The sequence below is a fragment of the Pinus tabuliformis genome, chromosome 2_2, assembly GCF_031772625.1.
Source record: "Pinus tabuliformis cultivar Carrire ecotype Pingquan chromosome 2_2, CPIR1, whole genome shotgun sequence".
NCBI classification, from domain to species: Eukaryota; Viridiplantae; Streptophyta; class Pinopsida; order Pinales; family Pinaceae; genus Pinus; species Pinus tabuliformis.
The window spans coordinates 480,730,730-480,746,692 of NC_142300.1; the positions used below are offsets into that span (position 1 = coordinate 480,730,730).

Consider the following 15,963-nt stretch of genomic DNA (forward strand, 5'->3'; position numbering starts at 1 on the left):
AGCAGTTTTACGGCATTTAGTTTTTTATTATTATAATAATTATTTATTTATAAAACTTTTAATAAGAATGTGAATTACAATGAAAAATGGTATTTAATTTTATAAAATTATAGATTAAATGTTATTAAAAAATTATATGATCTCACTTGATTTTATAAAAAAATAAATTAATAATTAAAAAACATGTTATAAGAGTAAAAATTATGCCTCTGATTTTTTTTTGTCATATTGGTAATGACTTAACCCATGGTTTTTTTCAAGAGAATAGTGATGCGTCTCTCAAAATTCACAAATAATTGTACTCATTATCGATTATCAACTTGAATTATAATATAATAAGTATGTAACCATTTCCAAAAAAATATTTATTATTAAAAACAAAATATCCGTATTATATTAAATTATTATTATTTAATTATTATTAAATCAGATGTAATTTATTATAGATTAAATGTTATTAAAAAATTATATGATCTCACTTGATTTTATAAAAAAATAAATTAATAATTAAAAAACATGTTATAAGAGTAAAAATTATGCCTCTGATTTTTTTTTGTCATATTGGTAATGACTTAACCCATGGTTTTTTTTCAAGAGAATAGTGATGCGTCTCTCAAAATTCACAAATAATTGTACTCATTATCGATTATCAACTTGAATTATAATATAATAAGTATGTAACCATTTCCAAAAAAATATTTATTATTAAAAACAAAATATTTGTATTATATTAAATTATTATTATTTAATTATTGTTAAATCAGATGTAATTTTTTATAAAATTTAAAATTATAATATTTTAATTTTATTTATATATTAAAAAACACAGAAGATCAGATTTCATCGACATTTCCGAAGTTACGCATAATTTTAAAACCATAAAAATGTTAAAAGAAATATACATTTAAAAGGTTTAATCTCAAAGAAATAGTTCATAGATTTGAAATTGTGTTAATTTAAAATTAATTAACCTATAGAATTATAATTTTTTTAAACTCCCCATAGTAGTTGATAGATTTAAAATTGAAATCAATTAATATATAAATTTATAAATTTATAATTACTTTTTTTACATAAATATAAATATAAAAATAAAATATATAATTTAATGGTAAAAATATAATATTAATATAATATTAAAAAATATTTTAGTTTTGAGAAAATTGATAATTTCGAATCACATATATTTTGGCAAAAAGGTGAGGTAGCTTTATAATCGAAAGGATTTAACATCTCAGTAATATTTGACACATGAGAAGTTAAGCTAATGTAATATATTTATGTATAATTGGTTTAGGATTTAACATCTCAGTAATATTTGACACATAAGAAGTTAAGCTAACGTAATATATTTATGTATAATTGGTTTAGGAAGTTGTAGATTTATTTTTTTAAGTTATTATAAAAGTGGTTGCTTTTTTTAGTTTTAATTTATAATTAAATATTTTCTCTTTTATATTTTGATAGTTAAATTAGTGTATAGGAATAGAGACTTCTTATTTTATAGGGAAAGATATTATACTACTGTGGTGTGTGGTTTAGTTATAATTTTGAAATTAAATTATTTTTATTATTCTTATTATTGTTGTTGTTGTAAATCGATGAGTTTTATTAATTGTTCAAATGATTTTACTGTGGCTTGATCACAGTCAAAATGTCTCGAGCCTCATTTTGCTGGACTTGTTGGCTTGGAGATACTGACAAAAACATATAGACAAAAGAAAATGAAATTGTGGGATCTCGTGCATGTTGTGTATGGTAGACAAAATTGAAATAAAACATAAAACAACTAACCATCATCTTAAAGATTCAACAATCCCTAGATCTGGGGCACCTAGATTGTCAACTGGTGGCAGAGGCTAGTGAAAGGCCTCATGAACATGTGCTTCAATATGGTCTAGTCGGCCCTCCATATGATTCTATCCTAAATCTCCCTCTGCCCATGTTAGAGAGAAATCAATTTATCTAGAATATGTCATTGGTTGTGTTGTAAATCATTAATGAAATCAACTAATTAACTACGGTCGTCACGCCTATCTCTTCCCAATTGCTGAACCATCTAACTGATGTGCCTCAAGAGAATAAAAAAAGTGGGGGAGAGAAGGCGGGGGGGGGGGGGGAACAGTGGGAGGGGAGTAAGGTCTACCCTACCAGGGCTACCAACCAGCGGCTTGACTTCCCCCTCTAGATCTCGCCTATCGTCCTAGTGCATAGCGCCAATACCACACAAGCTAGCACCCCATTGCGCCTGCCCCCTTTGTCATCGCATCGGCTCACCAAGCCAACACCCAGCTCAAACTCCACAGGGCCTACACTACATGGACATAGACCAAGTCTCACCACACACCCCCTAAGCTATAGGCGAACACCTCCGCACTATCAATGGGACCCTTCCCCACTTCTAGAGTAGCCTTGCAAGCTTTTGTCCACTCCCACACTCCCAGAGAGAAACCTCCCCACACCATGTGAGGGCATGCACACTACCAAAGCCACTAGGAGTCCACCACACAAACCCCAACTCCCCTGATAGAAAGCCACCTCCAAATGGGTCCCCATTCAGGTCTAAGTCCCCCTCAAGGGTTAATAGCACTGGTCTTCATAGTAGAAACATCCACCACCATGTACTTCTCACCCACAACTCCAATGAAGGAGTCAAAACATGCAGCAACTATACCGCCATTGCCAAAAAACACAAAGAATAAATTACACAACCATAGTTTCCCGAAGGCACTCTTGGCAAACGCAAGCGCCACACAGTAGAGCACCTCGGTTTGAAGTGTCATGCGAATTACATCCTTCTTCCCTAGTCCAGGGTCCCAAGCAATAATGAGTAGAGCCTCCACCCTCACCAACATCAAACCCTGCTCCAAGAGCTCAGTAACTAGTGTCGCTAATAGTCACCTCAGAGCATGTTGTGGCTAAGAAAAATGGCCACCTTGCACAATAGAGACACTATCACCCTCCAAAACCTCCTTTATCATTTCCCATAGCTCCCAAATGAGAATTCAAGTAGAGAAGATAGCCATTATAACCTGAATACTCTCTAGAAAATTTACCACACTCGCGCCAAGTGACTTGGTCATATCAATCGTCTTCACCACAAATGACATGTGTAGGGACATTTACATCCATGTCTAACTCTTTCCTCTCGCCGTTTATCACCCCCATCAGGGGCATTATTATAATTATTATCAATAAATAATATATAAAATTCAAATTACATTTTGATAACTTGTGGGATATAATAAAGAAAAAGAAAATTGAAACCCCAAGAGATTGGATGGGGGGAGTAAGGTTCACATTACTAGGGGTACCACCTAGCTGCTTAACTTCCCCCTCTAGATCTTGCCTGTTGTCCTCCTACATAACGCAAATACCATGCAAGCTAGCACCCCACGCACCTGCGCCCTTTGTCGTCGCATCAAGTCGCCAAGCCACCACTCAGTTCAAACTCCACAGGGCTCACACTACATGGACATAGACCAAGTCTCACCACACAACCCCTAAGCTATAGGCCAACACCGTCGCACTGTCACTGGGCCCCTTCCCCACTTCTAGACTAGCCTTGCAAGATTTTGTTCACTCCCAAACTCAAGAGAGAAACCTTCCCACACCATGCGAGGGCATGCCCACTCCTAAAGCCACCAAGAGTCCACCACACAAACCCCCACTCTGCTGATAGAAAGTGGCCTCCAAATGGGTCCCCATTTAGGTCTAAGGCCCCCTCAAGGGTTACTAGTGCCGGTTTTAATAGCAGAAAAATCCACCACCCCGCACTACTCACCCACAACTCCAGCGAAGGAGTCAAAACATGCAAAAACTATACCCCTATCACTATAAAACACAAAGACTAAATTACATAACCATAGTTTCCCAAAGGCATTCTTGGCAAACAAAAGTGCCACACAGTGGAGCGCCTCAGTTTGAAGTGTCATGCAAATTACATCCTTCTTCCCTAGTCCAAGGTCCCAAGCAATAACTAATAGAGCCTCCACTTGCACCAACATCACACCCTACTCCAAGAGATCAGAAACTAATGTCATCAATAGTCACGTTGGAGCATGGTGTGGCTAAGAAAAATGGCCACCTTGCGCAATAGAGACACTATCACCCTCCACAACCCCCTTCGTCATTTCCTGTAGCTCCCAAATGAGAATTCAGGTAGAGAAGATAGCCATATAACCTGAATACTCTCTAGAACATTTACCACACTCATGCCAAGTGACTTGGTCATATCAACCGTCTTCACCACAAATGACATGTGTAGGGACATTTACATCCATATCCAACTCTTCCCTCTCGCCATTTATCACACCCATCAGGGGCATTATTATAATTATTATCAATAAATAATATATAAAATTCAAATTACATTTTGATAACTTGGATGATATAATAAAGAAAAAGAAAATTGAAACCTCAAGAGATTGGATTGAATAATGGAAAGCCAAAAAAATCACCCTTAGCATTCTCATGCGGGCCTAACCTAAAGAATGAGGACACCTTAAAGGAGTGTTGGAACATGTGGTTGCACCCAAAGATATTATATTAAATGGTCGTATAACACCTCAAATTAAACCCTTATCCATGTTAAGGAGAATGTGGTACACCTTGACCACTGCACTAAAAATCACACTAAATGACTAGAATTACCAATTTTATTAGATAAGGAAAATTAAAAATAGTTTATTTATTTATTAAAAAAATGGTTTACAAAACATCAATTTATATATGTGTGTGTGTGTGTGTATGTGTCTAGAGGCACTCTTTAGCTTAGTATGGATGAGGTGTTGTAATGTCATGTTATGTTAGTTATTTAAACATTTTGATTTGGTCAAAAAAAAAAATAATGAATTGTAATGTTATATATATATATATATATATATATATATATATATATATATATATATATATATATATATATATATATATATATATATATATATATATATATATATATATATATATATATATATATATATATAATATTAACTAGTCCACCTTAACTTTGGATCTATCAAACACTGAGAAGCATCAAATTTCTAGAGATGCAAAATCACAAAACAAAATTTGCACCTTCAAAATTTTCAACTCTCTTGACACTTAATAGATCCCGCGTTAATGCAAATCTAAATTAATATAAAAAAATCCAAAAATAATCAATAAAAAAATTCTCATTATATTCAAAGGAAAAAAAAGACTTATATTTTGAAAATGTGTAATGATGTGAAAATGCTTGGAAAACTAAATCAAACTTAGTGAATCACTATTTAGCATTAAAACCATGTGAATTTTTATTTTTATTTTTCAAAATTTTATGTAAAATTCTTTTTATCTCAAATTAATTATAATTTTAAATTTTTTTATATAAAATATTTGTATCTTACATTTTAAAATACAATTTTTTAGTAAGGTCATATATTTATAAAGTTTTTTAAAATGGTAAAATATATTTGATATTAAAAATGCAGTTTATAATTTTTTTTAAAATGATTAAAATTAATTTGAAAGATAGTTTAATTTTTTATGTTTAAGCTTTTTATTAGTTAATTTGATTTAAAATTTGATAAAAATTTGTTGAAATTATAAATTTTACTGGATACTCAATAGATACTAGTGATAAATTTTTATATAAATTAGAAAATAATATTTTTAGACATTAAATCTTTATATAAATTGAAAAATAAAATTTAAACCCAAAAAAAATCAGAATCTCACTAAAAATGACATGATCCCATAAGAAAGCTCAAAAATTAAAAAACTTAGGATTACACCCTACTTTAGTGATTAATTGGTATTGGAAATGGCTATTAGATATTATTTATAAATATAAATTCATTGATAATATTATTTAAAACGAGTCACCAACTATTATTAAAAGAGAAAACTCCCACTCTCAAATACAAATTGCCTTTCAACAATGAACCGGTTTCTTAACAAGACTATGTTACCTAAATAATATCTAAAATTATTTTTAATTATCAAAGGATCAATATTTCTGATAAGAAAATACATTATCTATCCAATCACCAACCTCGAATCACCAGATCAAAAATTCAAACAAACTTAAATAGGGATATATGTCCCGGTTGAAATCTTTGCTACCACCCCCGAACCCTCAATTCCCAGATTTCTACATACAAACTAAGGGAGGGGAAAAAGGGAAATATGAGAAATTTATTAAGGCAATGAGGCAACAACATGAGCGTCAAATTTCTTGAGAAGCACAATCTGAGGCTATATCTCGAACTTTCACAGATAGCACAAGTCTGCAACACACTATTAAGAAGTTTAGCATGCATTTCTTAACATTATGAATTTATGAGTAAACAAGGGATGCTGCGAGGCAGCGAGTCCCTGCGTGAAGTTAACATTTAAGGTCTAATCCAGTTCGAATACCAGTCGCAGCAGTTTAGCTTGTTTACTCCGAAGGATTCTAGTTAGCATTCAAGCAAGCAGCACTAGGAACAGAGGCCATAGAGACAGAAGCAGGGGCATCATCAACACCAATTGCATAGAAATAAAGAGCATCAGAGGTAGAGCCAATTTCAGATTCTCCGGTTACAGGGCATCAGGAGCAGCATTCAAGTAAGCATACCAGCCATCAGATCCAAATCCCATGCCCGCGGGGGCAATTTTTGGTTATTAAGGTAAAGCCTTAGCCCACAAGCGTATTAGTGACTCCGTGTGCAGGAGTATGGCAGAGTCAAAGATTAACGCTTCATTGATTGACGGATAACCTTTCTATGCCAAGGCCATATATATATGCTTCGATTGCAGTTGCAAATATCCCCCATCATGCAGATCATCTAGTTTACCGAGATCCAGCAGTAGCAGTTACGGAAGGCAGAGGAATTAGTTGGGTCGAGTGGCTGAGGTCACATACTATGGTGAATTTCTATAGAATCTCCTGCAGTGAGCAATAGCAACAGACCTACAACAACTCCTACTCCTGTATCTAGGAACAACAGACATAACGTACATTGGGCACCAGTTTCAGTAATACATAAATCACACAATTGCAATAGAAATAGTCACATGAGCAAGTTTCAGTAATACATAAATCACACAACTGCAATAGAAATAGTCACATGAGCACTATATACCAAAGATCTGAACATTATTGAATAACTAACTTGCAGAGCCCAAAATCACACAACTGCAATAGAAATAGTGACATGAGGACTATATACCAAAGATCTGAATATTATTGAATAACTAACTTGCAGAGAATCATAATCAATTCAAGACACGAGTAACATGAAAACCGTCATGAAGCTTACATTTGACCTTGAAAATAAGCATTTGTTATGACAGACTGTAACATGTGAAGAATAAAAGACAAGCACGAATGCTAACAATTAGGACATTAGTGCGGCAGCCGAGCAGAGACGATAGAAGCATAAAAAATGCGAGTTGCACCACCATGGCGGACCCAAATGCATATTTGAAGCATCCGTCGTACACCTGTAACAGAGAAGGAAGCGGGGAAATAAGACAATGCGTAAGATAATGCAAAAGAGATGTTATTGTTTTTTTGGTTTCTTTTTTCTTTGTCTTTCGACTTTTACGATGTCAATAATCAGAAGAGTCATGAGAACAAGTGCTAAGAGAAACAATGCCGCGAGTTGAGTAAGTTGGCTTATGCTAATGGATTCCATGTTATGTGAAGCGGGGAGATGTATGTGAATATCCAGGTGCAGAAGAGGCCAATTTATAAAAAAGTTCAACGTGTTTGTAAGGTGGTTTTAAGTGTGAATGGAGCTAAAATACTTGAAGCTCGGATGGAGCAGGGCAGTATTTAATGGTCGGCATAAAACGAAAAGCTTACGTTAAGTGAGCAATCGATGCAATTAAGTGGTCGATATGACATGGGGAGCAAATGGCATATGGAATGATGTATGTGGCGGCAGAAGTAAATGCGAAATTAGGTGATGTATCTGACATCGGGCAATCTTGGTGGTAGATTGGGTCCGACAGGAGATCTATGTCAATATCTAGGTGCAGAAATCTTGAAGATCAGATTGGAGCAGGCCAGTATTTAATGATGGGCATAAAACGAAAACCTTACGTTAAGTGAGCGGTCGGTGCAAAATGGCATATGGAATGATGGATGTGGCGACAGTAGTAAATGCGAAATTAGGTGGCTGTGGCTAGTGTGCCCACAAGAAGAGCATCTTAACCAGCCAAATTTCTTGAAGATAGACCCTTTGAGCCTATTGGGGGTCTTGGTTTTTCTAAATTGTGGTGCAATGGCTTGCAAAAACCCAACCTCGGTGGAAGAAATGTAGTTCAAAGTCATTGATTTTGATAGAGATATCACAGATGATGACATGCTTAAGTTATGTTTTTGATAAAACATGGAGTACTGCCACATATCAAGAAAAATTTAAGTATCAAAGATGATGAAAGAAACAAAACAGAGCATAAGAGAAATCATTCAAAACTACACCCACAAAAGAATCTTGGTACTTTCTAGAAAAAGAATCACTAAAAGTCCACAACTGTGAAATGGAACATTAGATGTGGGCATTAGAAATATATACCTGTACATTCAACCAAAATGCACCGGGTTGATATTCACTTATGTTTTCCTCATAGCAAGGTGTATTGTCATTAATCCACAGAAATCCAGTTAGTTTATAGTTTTAAGAATCTTGATCAACAAAGAAATAAGAAGAATTATAGCTATTCTGGCCTTGAAAGACATAAGAAGAATTATAGCCCTACATGGGTAGGGGATTGTACAAATTGATGGAGGTTAAGTAGTAAGAAAGCCATACCTATAGCCTCTGACGTTGTTACAGAGAAATCGGTTAGGATGCCATCAACTGTGAAATTCTTGTTGTCCACGAACTGAAGATATTCCCTTATTGGATCATAGCTATAATTGATTCCAGCAGCAAATGTCTTCACAAAACGAGGGAACCATATGTTGCATTCGTTGATGGGTCCACATCTTCTTTGCCCAGAAGCATCAGTATTAGCTTTGTCTTGGTTTTTCTAAATTGTGGTGCAATGGCTTGCAAAAACCCAACCTCGGTGGAAGAAATGTAGTTCAAAGTCATTGATTTTGATAGAGATATCACAGATGATGACATGCTTAAGTTATGTTTTTCATAAAACATGGAGTACTGCCACATATCAAGAAAAATTTAAGTATCAAAGATGATGAAAAGAAACAAAACAGAGCATAAGAGGAATCATTCAAAACTACACCCACAAAAGAATCTTGGTACTTTCTAGAAAAAGAATCACTAAAAGTCCACAACTGCGAAATGGAACATTAGATGTGGGCATTAGAAATATATACCTGTACATTCAACCAAAATGCACCGGGTTGATATTGACGTATGTTTTCCTCATAGCAAGCTGTATTGTCATTAATCCACAGAAATCCAGTTAGTTTATAGTTTTAAGAATCTTGATCAACGAATTTGACTCCCGCAGAGGATAAAGAGGCCATAGATATTCACCTTGATTAATCAATGGATCTGCTTTGGTCTTTGACCAATATGTTACTGCCACATATCAAGAAAAATTTAAGTATCAAAGATGATGAAAAGAAACAAAACAGAGCATAAGAGGAATCATTCAAAACTACACCCACAAAAGAATCTTGGTACTTTCTAGAAAAAGAATCACTAAAAGTCCACAACTGCGAAATGGAACATTAGATGTGGGCATTAGAAATATATACCTGTGCATTCAACCAAAATGCACCGGGTTGATATTGACGTATGTTTTCCTCATAGCAAGCTGTATTGTCATTAATCCACAGAAATCCAGTTAGTTTATAGTTTTAAGAATCTTGATCAACGAATTTGACTCCTGCAGAGGATAAAGCGGCCACGGATATTCACCTTGATTAATCAATGGATCTGCTTTGGTCTTTGACTAATATGTCCTTACCCTACTACATGCCAATCTTGATTTCCGGAATGTCTTATGTCATTATTTATATGTTGCAGTATACTAGAATGAGAAAGATTTGAGAACAAATGCAAAGACTTCCTGTTTAAAGTCTAAATAAGTCTTGTTCTAGGCAACTCATATTTGGGTTAATTTATTATATTCAACAAACAAAGATCTTTGAAAAGTATCGTACTGCTTCACTAATAGTAAATGGCTAAGCATGTACTAAGGTCCATAAGTTGAAAATCTTTGATCCCTTAAAAACATTATGTGCTTCATAGAGTGCAGGCGTTATCAGCATATTAACCCTCCGGTGATACCTTGTAAAAGCCCTCACAGGTTCCGGCCTCTGTAGCTGACGTGAGGCAGAACAGTGATGAAAAGGAAGGGAATTGTGGCTCCTATGTCAGCAGATCCTGAGCAAAGAAGGAGCTAAAGGATAGTTCCAGATCTGTAGTAATTTCTGTAGCAACTTTGGTTACAAACTTCTGGTTAGGGCTTCTGGATTGATTTCAGTTCTGTAGAATTCATTTTATGATTAAAATCTGCCCTGAAGTTAACTCTGAACAAGCTTACACTCTTGAATTTTGGTTAATCTATACATACATTGTTCTGTCAAGCTCAGGTTTTGAAGATTGGATTGTATGAATTGCTGTATATTGAATTGGACTATTCATTCTGCTCACTACAGTGTTACAATTATTGACACAGTGTACCAGAAAATACATAGAGCAAAGGAACTACAACAATATGTGAGCTGTTTGTATCAAGAAGACAAGAATTAATTGGCCAATGCTTTCATGGCATACCTTTATGTTCAGTACTGCTGCCCATGATAGGCATTAACCAGTGTTTGGATTGGGTCAAAACTGTGTAATGAGCGGGTTGATCAACAGACCCGCTTGACCAACATAGTCCCTCTCATGTGTGTTGAGTAGATGTAATAAATAGGCGTTGAATACGAATAAGAGAGGGGTGTAACCATTAGTACTTGATACTGTACTTCAATGATTGAACTAAAGGATACATAAGAGGTATATGACAGAAAATGCAGCTGGTATTAAGTACCCAACCTTGAACCTTAAGGTCAAAACTCTTTGCTAATCTAATTGAAATTCATAGCCTTCATTCAGGCCTCTCCAAAATATTTGATAGAAAGCAGTCAGCATAGTCATTCAGATCAAACAGTAGTAAAAAAAATGTTTCAAGTGGATATTAAGTCAATTCAACTGATACAAGAGTCCAAAATATTAGTAGCCTGCTTCATTTTCATTGAGTTGCCAATAGTTACAACAACATTTTCCAGTTGCAGGATCAGATCAATCTCTATTTTTACCTAGAACAAAATGAACTGTAATACCTCCATGGAAATTGAAATTAGAGAAATGAGCAGAATATTTACAAAAGAAAAACAAAAGGAAATATGGCTACCTTAAATGCAACATCGAAGTCCATGTTGTTGACTAGCTGAAGAGAGCATGAACTTTGCTTCTTCAATTCAACTGATCACCATTGATACAAAATCAGATATCCATTAGACTACCAAAATGTTGGCAATAAAACATAACTATCAAATGCTGAATATAATTTTGTTTAATATCCTTCCTTGTACAATAAGGCAAACATTTTTGTTTAATACCCTTCCTTGTACAATAAGGCAAACATAAAAATCATACATAAGATGCTCATACAATGGTGCACTATAAATAGTATATACTATTGTCAAACGAAAATCACTTTGTATTTATGCATTCTACAGTTCTATCAAAACCAAATTATGAAAATGAAACACAAAAAAAAAAGAGTGTTATATATTAACTACAAAGGACACCAATTAAAAAGTTTCAAAACCTTCTTGCGTCCGCAAATTGACTAACTTTGTGGTGAGCAAAGTCCCCAAGATTTTTTGGGCATTTGTCACTACCCTGGACAGCAGATGAAAAAACACAAAATGCAAAACATGCATAGACTGACATTCGAACTAAAAATTGCAACAGCTTCCCATGCCAAACGCATTTGTTGTAGATCATATTTCCTGTGCTTTTTATGATGTCTATGATATTATTTAATTCAATAACTCCGTTCTCAAAGATCATCTTTTTTCTTGGAATGGACAAGAAAATCTATGTACACAACACAATTATAGTTAATTTCAGACAAATAGGCAAAGAAAATTGAAGCCTATATCATAATATTATGACAAATGAACCAAAGCACATTAAAAGGAATTAGTATTATGAAGCTATTCACTTACAGAGAAACGTAAGTTCTCCCGGCTGAATTGTGACAATTTCGTTAGTCATGACTAGTTTTATGCCAGGTAACCTGTATCCTTGAAGTTGGCCACTGACAATATAAATAATATCGAGTTCACAGAATGATCAATTCACACACCTACAATCCAAGCCACAAGAAACAATCAGTTATAAACAAAAATAATCTAGCTCACAAAAGCCTGAGTTTGCACAGAATTCATTGTGTGCTATTAAGAGACAGATCAATGATCTCATGTGCTAAAAGTGAATTCCTCCCCGGTGATCCGACAATATTTGGACAATCCATCCAAACACGGTAATTGCATGCATTCAAAAGAAAGATTTTACCCTTGACCAAGGAGGAGGGAGATTCTGCCAATAACCAAAGTTTAATCAACGATCCAAATAAAGCCTGGAAGCAAAATCAAGAACTGACCGACAGTATACTCCTTCGCCTGCCCAAAGAAGAAAATAAAAGATTCACATCAATGCCAAAAATTTCAACACAGAAATCGAAAATACATAAATTCATCTGCAAAAACCCTGCTAATTTCAGAGGGCGAGGCAATAAACTATGTGAATTTGCAGTTCTATTATCTTCAAACAAATTTAGCGGGGACCTGAAGCAAAAATCTAAATCTATGATCGGAGACTCGCAAAGTTCTGCATAAAGTGTAAACTCCGAGTTATCGCAAATTACGAAACAATCTAACGAAAAGACCAGGCAAAAACCTAACTCTATACGGAAAAAACGGCATTTGTTTCCTGTGTGGAACTACGAATACTTTAAATGTAAAGTTCGCGTAATTGCCGAAGAATTTAGCAGCGACGATAAGTCCAAATTCTAAATTCGAATTTATCAGCAGCAACATGCTAAAAATCTGAGAATATATTAAGTTTTGAATGTTCTGAACTGAGTTCTCGCAATTTCAGAACAAACACGGAAATCAGACAAATACCTATATCTGTGGGGGTAGGAAAACGCAGATTTTTCGGAAAAACTGAGTGTAAATGCTTTGAATTTGCAGCTCGGAAAGAAAATATACTTACATGTATCTCAATATTATGGCCGGATCCTCCTCCGCTTGTCCGCCCCTTCACAGATTTATAACATGCCAACAAAAGTGACAAGTTCAGAATAGATAAAGGGAAATTTGTGTTGTTAAATAATAAAACCAGAGGCAAAGGGGGAAAGGCAGAGGAAACCAAAACTACTGAAAATAGAAATACCTCGAGGTCCATCAGTGCCATGTATTTCTGCAATGAAGTTTGATATTGGCGAATGTTATTCAGAAGCTTTTTTCCTGTAGAAATGTAACAATAGGTTTAGCAACCAATAGATAAAATCTCACATACGAGATAGCCACAAAAGAAAAAGGAAAAGAAAAGAATGTTCTTTCACTTCCTGTACTTTGCAACGAGATAAAACATCTAAATCACAGTAAAATTTCCTCTTTTGCTACTTTGAAGAAGGGAACCATAAAAACTAAAGAGCATTCACTGCAAATATCCAAATCTATGCAAATTTCCTTCACTTCCCAAGTAAGGGCGACGGAAGAGGGTCGTTAAGTCGTATCCGTTGACAGAGGCGAAGAGTGAATCAATGGGGCAGAACCCTGGTAAGCTCTCAACTGTACCAGCTCTCAACTAAGAAACGACAATGCAACATGAAATTTCAAATTTAAATAAAAATAAGAAAATCAACCGATGTCAATAAAAATAAAAATGAAAGTCGAAACTTTTATCCACCTTGTGGGCCCTACATGACGGCCATGTGCCTAACACCTATCTCCCTAGCATAACACATGCAAGCTCTACAGCAGGCCACCTAAGGTCGCATCAGGTTAACAGCTGTGATCAGGGAGATTGAAACCTGAAACCCGAGCAACAAGATTGAAACTAGTGTAACATCTGTAATCAGGCTAACATCTGTGATCAAGGATATTGAAACCTGAAACCCGAGCAGGAAGACCCTAAATAATACAGAGACCCACAAGCAGCAAGTAACTGAGGATACAAGGAGTATTCTTTGATTATCTTCGACAGCGACGCGACAGCGTTGTTAACCCACGAAGACACCGACGATGGCTTGAACTGGACAGGGTGACCGGTCGAATAAGCAGTGATTCCTGCTCGGCACTTGCTATAGAAGAAGCAACAGTTAGCTCTAACACGGGACTGAAGTCACTTCAGGGGTTAGCTCTGCAAATGTTGAAAGAATAACGACAGCTAATTCATCCGCATCTGTTGGAGGAATGGTGGAAGGGATCGATCCCATATGCGGTGAAAGCCCAAGGCAATAAAGAAGAAAGACCAGGCGCAGGGCCAAAGGCAGCATAGTACAGAAAAGATTTTGTTCTTTCCTCAATTCGGCAGAACCTGACCTGATTGCTCTTACCTGATTGCTGCGGATATTCTCTCCTTATCTGGTCCGTAGCTTAAAGTTTATTCTCTTCCCTTCCTGTCACGAAGTATCTCCAGCAATCGAGCTACTGGGCGGTAACGAAGTCTTAGCCCGCAGGCCCGAGAAAGCCTTTTCCCTCGAAGACCATTTGCATGCCCTGTCTCGGTATTCTTGCTTGCCCGAACCTGAGCCATTCAGGGTCTATACTTTCTATTTTTCCTTCTGAATCGTTTCGACGCACTTGAGGTCCGAGACTCGCCATACCTTCACAGTCATATCTGAGGAGCCTGGGTTTCTCTGCTGAACGGGTATTACCCATAGTCCGGCTTACCATGCTATGCTACATACGATGCACCTGTTGATGAGGATCATGCGACAGAACACGCACACCTGCACAGCACAACACCTGTTAAGACCAAACCGGAGCATACCCTGCAACCTTAGCATATACATATACCTGTTTACGAATTAACGAATTAATGCTAGCATTAACACTAGACCGTTGACGGTCAGGCATAATGAAACTGGGCGTAAATATCAACTTAACCTATGTTCGGGCCTCTTCCGCCTCAGGAAGAGGCCAAATAAGATGGGAAAGCTTCAGCGGGGAAGCAGACTTTGGTTATCTGGGGAGAACCTAGGGAGAACGCCGCACAGACTTTATACTAAGCGCCGTATAACAGACTAGAAAAACTCTAAACTAATGCTAAGTCGGCTACTAACGATACTAATGCTAAGTCGGCTACTAACGATTACTATAGTCCCTGCCGGATGCCAGATGGTAGGGACTAATAATTGGAGTTATAATAGAAACAACAACAAAAAAGAAACTTGTAGAGATTCACAACCTACAAAACTTTCATAATGTAAGAACTTTCCAACATAGTCACGTTGAAAGTCAACTCAATGTGTATGAATAGTTTATAAATCATGAATATGGTAGTAACTCCATGGTGTCACTAGTCATTGAAACCACCAATGGTTCAAGATAAAGGGTTCAAGATAAAGAGTGGTTAATGTAATAAAATTTTTAGGATTCACACATGAATATACAAGATTATTGAGCTGAGAGGCTCATTATACAATCCAATATGAGAGGGATGTGTAATTTTGTATGTGTTTATTTTGGAGTTGAGTGTCTTTTAAAAAAATACTTTAAATGAAAAAACATTGTTTACTATAATAAAAACATAAATGATTATATATATTTGGTTTGTTTTAATTAAAAGCATTATAAAATATTAATAATATATATAGATATATATAGATATATATAGTGTGTGTTAATGTTTACCTCAATAAAATATTTTAATGCTCCAAAAGAAAAAGTAATTAAAGGTAAAATAATTTTGTTACTTCTTAATAAGAGGAAAATGTGTAACTCATTTG

General features: G+C 35.5%; 2 long non-coding RNA genes across 2 annotated transcripts; both read right to left on the minus strand.

Moving 5' to 3' along the window:
- Positions 1-8,878: 8,878 nt before the first annotated feature.
- Positions 8,879-9,361, minus strand: LOC149193427 (uncharacterized). The gene is made up of 2 exons (XR_016254950.1): positions 9,314-9,361; positions 8,879-9,134 (listed from the first exon to the last, which is right to left on the minus strand). It is a non-coding gene; the product is annotated as an uncharacterized LOC149193427 (long non-coding RNA).
- A 1,923-nt stretch (positions 9,362-11,284) lies between these two features.
- On the minus strand, positions 11,285-13,295 carry LOC149193428 (uncharacterized). Its single transcript, XR_016254951.1, has 4 exons — positions 13,221-13,295; positions 12,519-12,625; positions 12,170-12,309; positions 11,285-11,417 (listed from the first exon to the last, which is right to left on the minus strand). It is a non-coding gene; the product is annotated as an uncharacterized LOC149193428 (long non-coding RNA).
- Between the last annotated feature and the right edge of the window lie 2,668 nt (positions 13,296-15,963).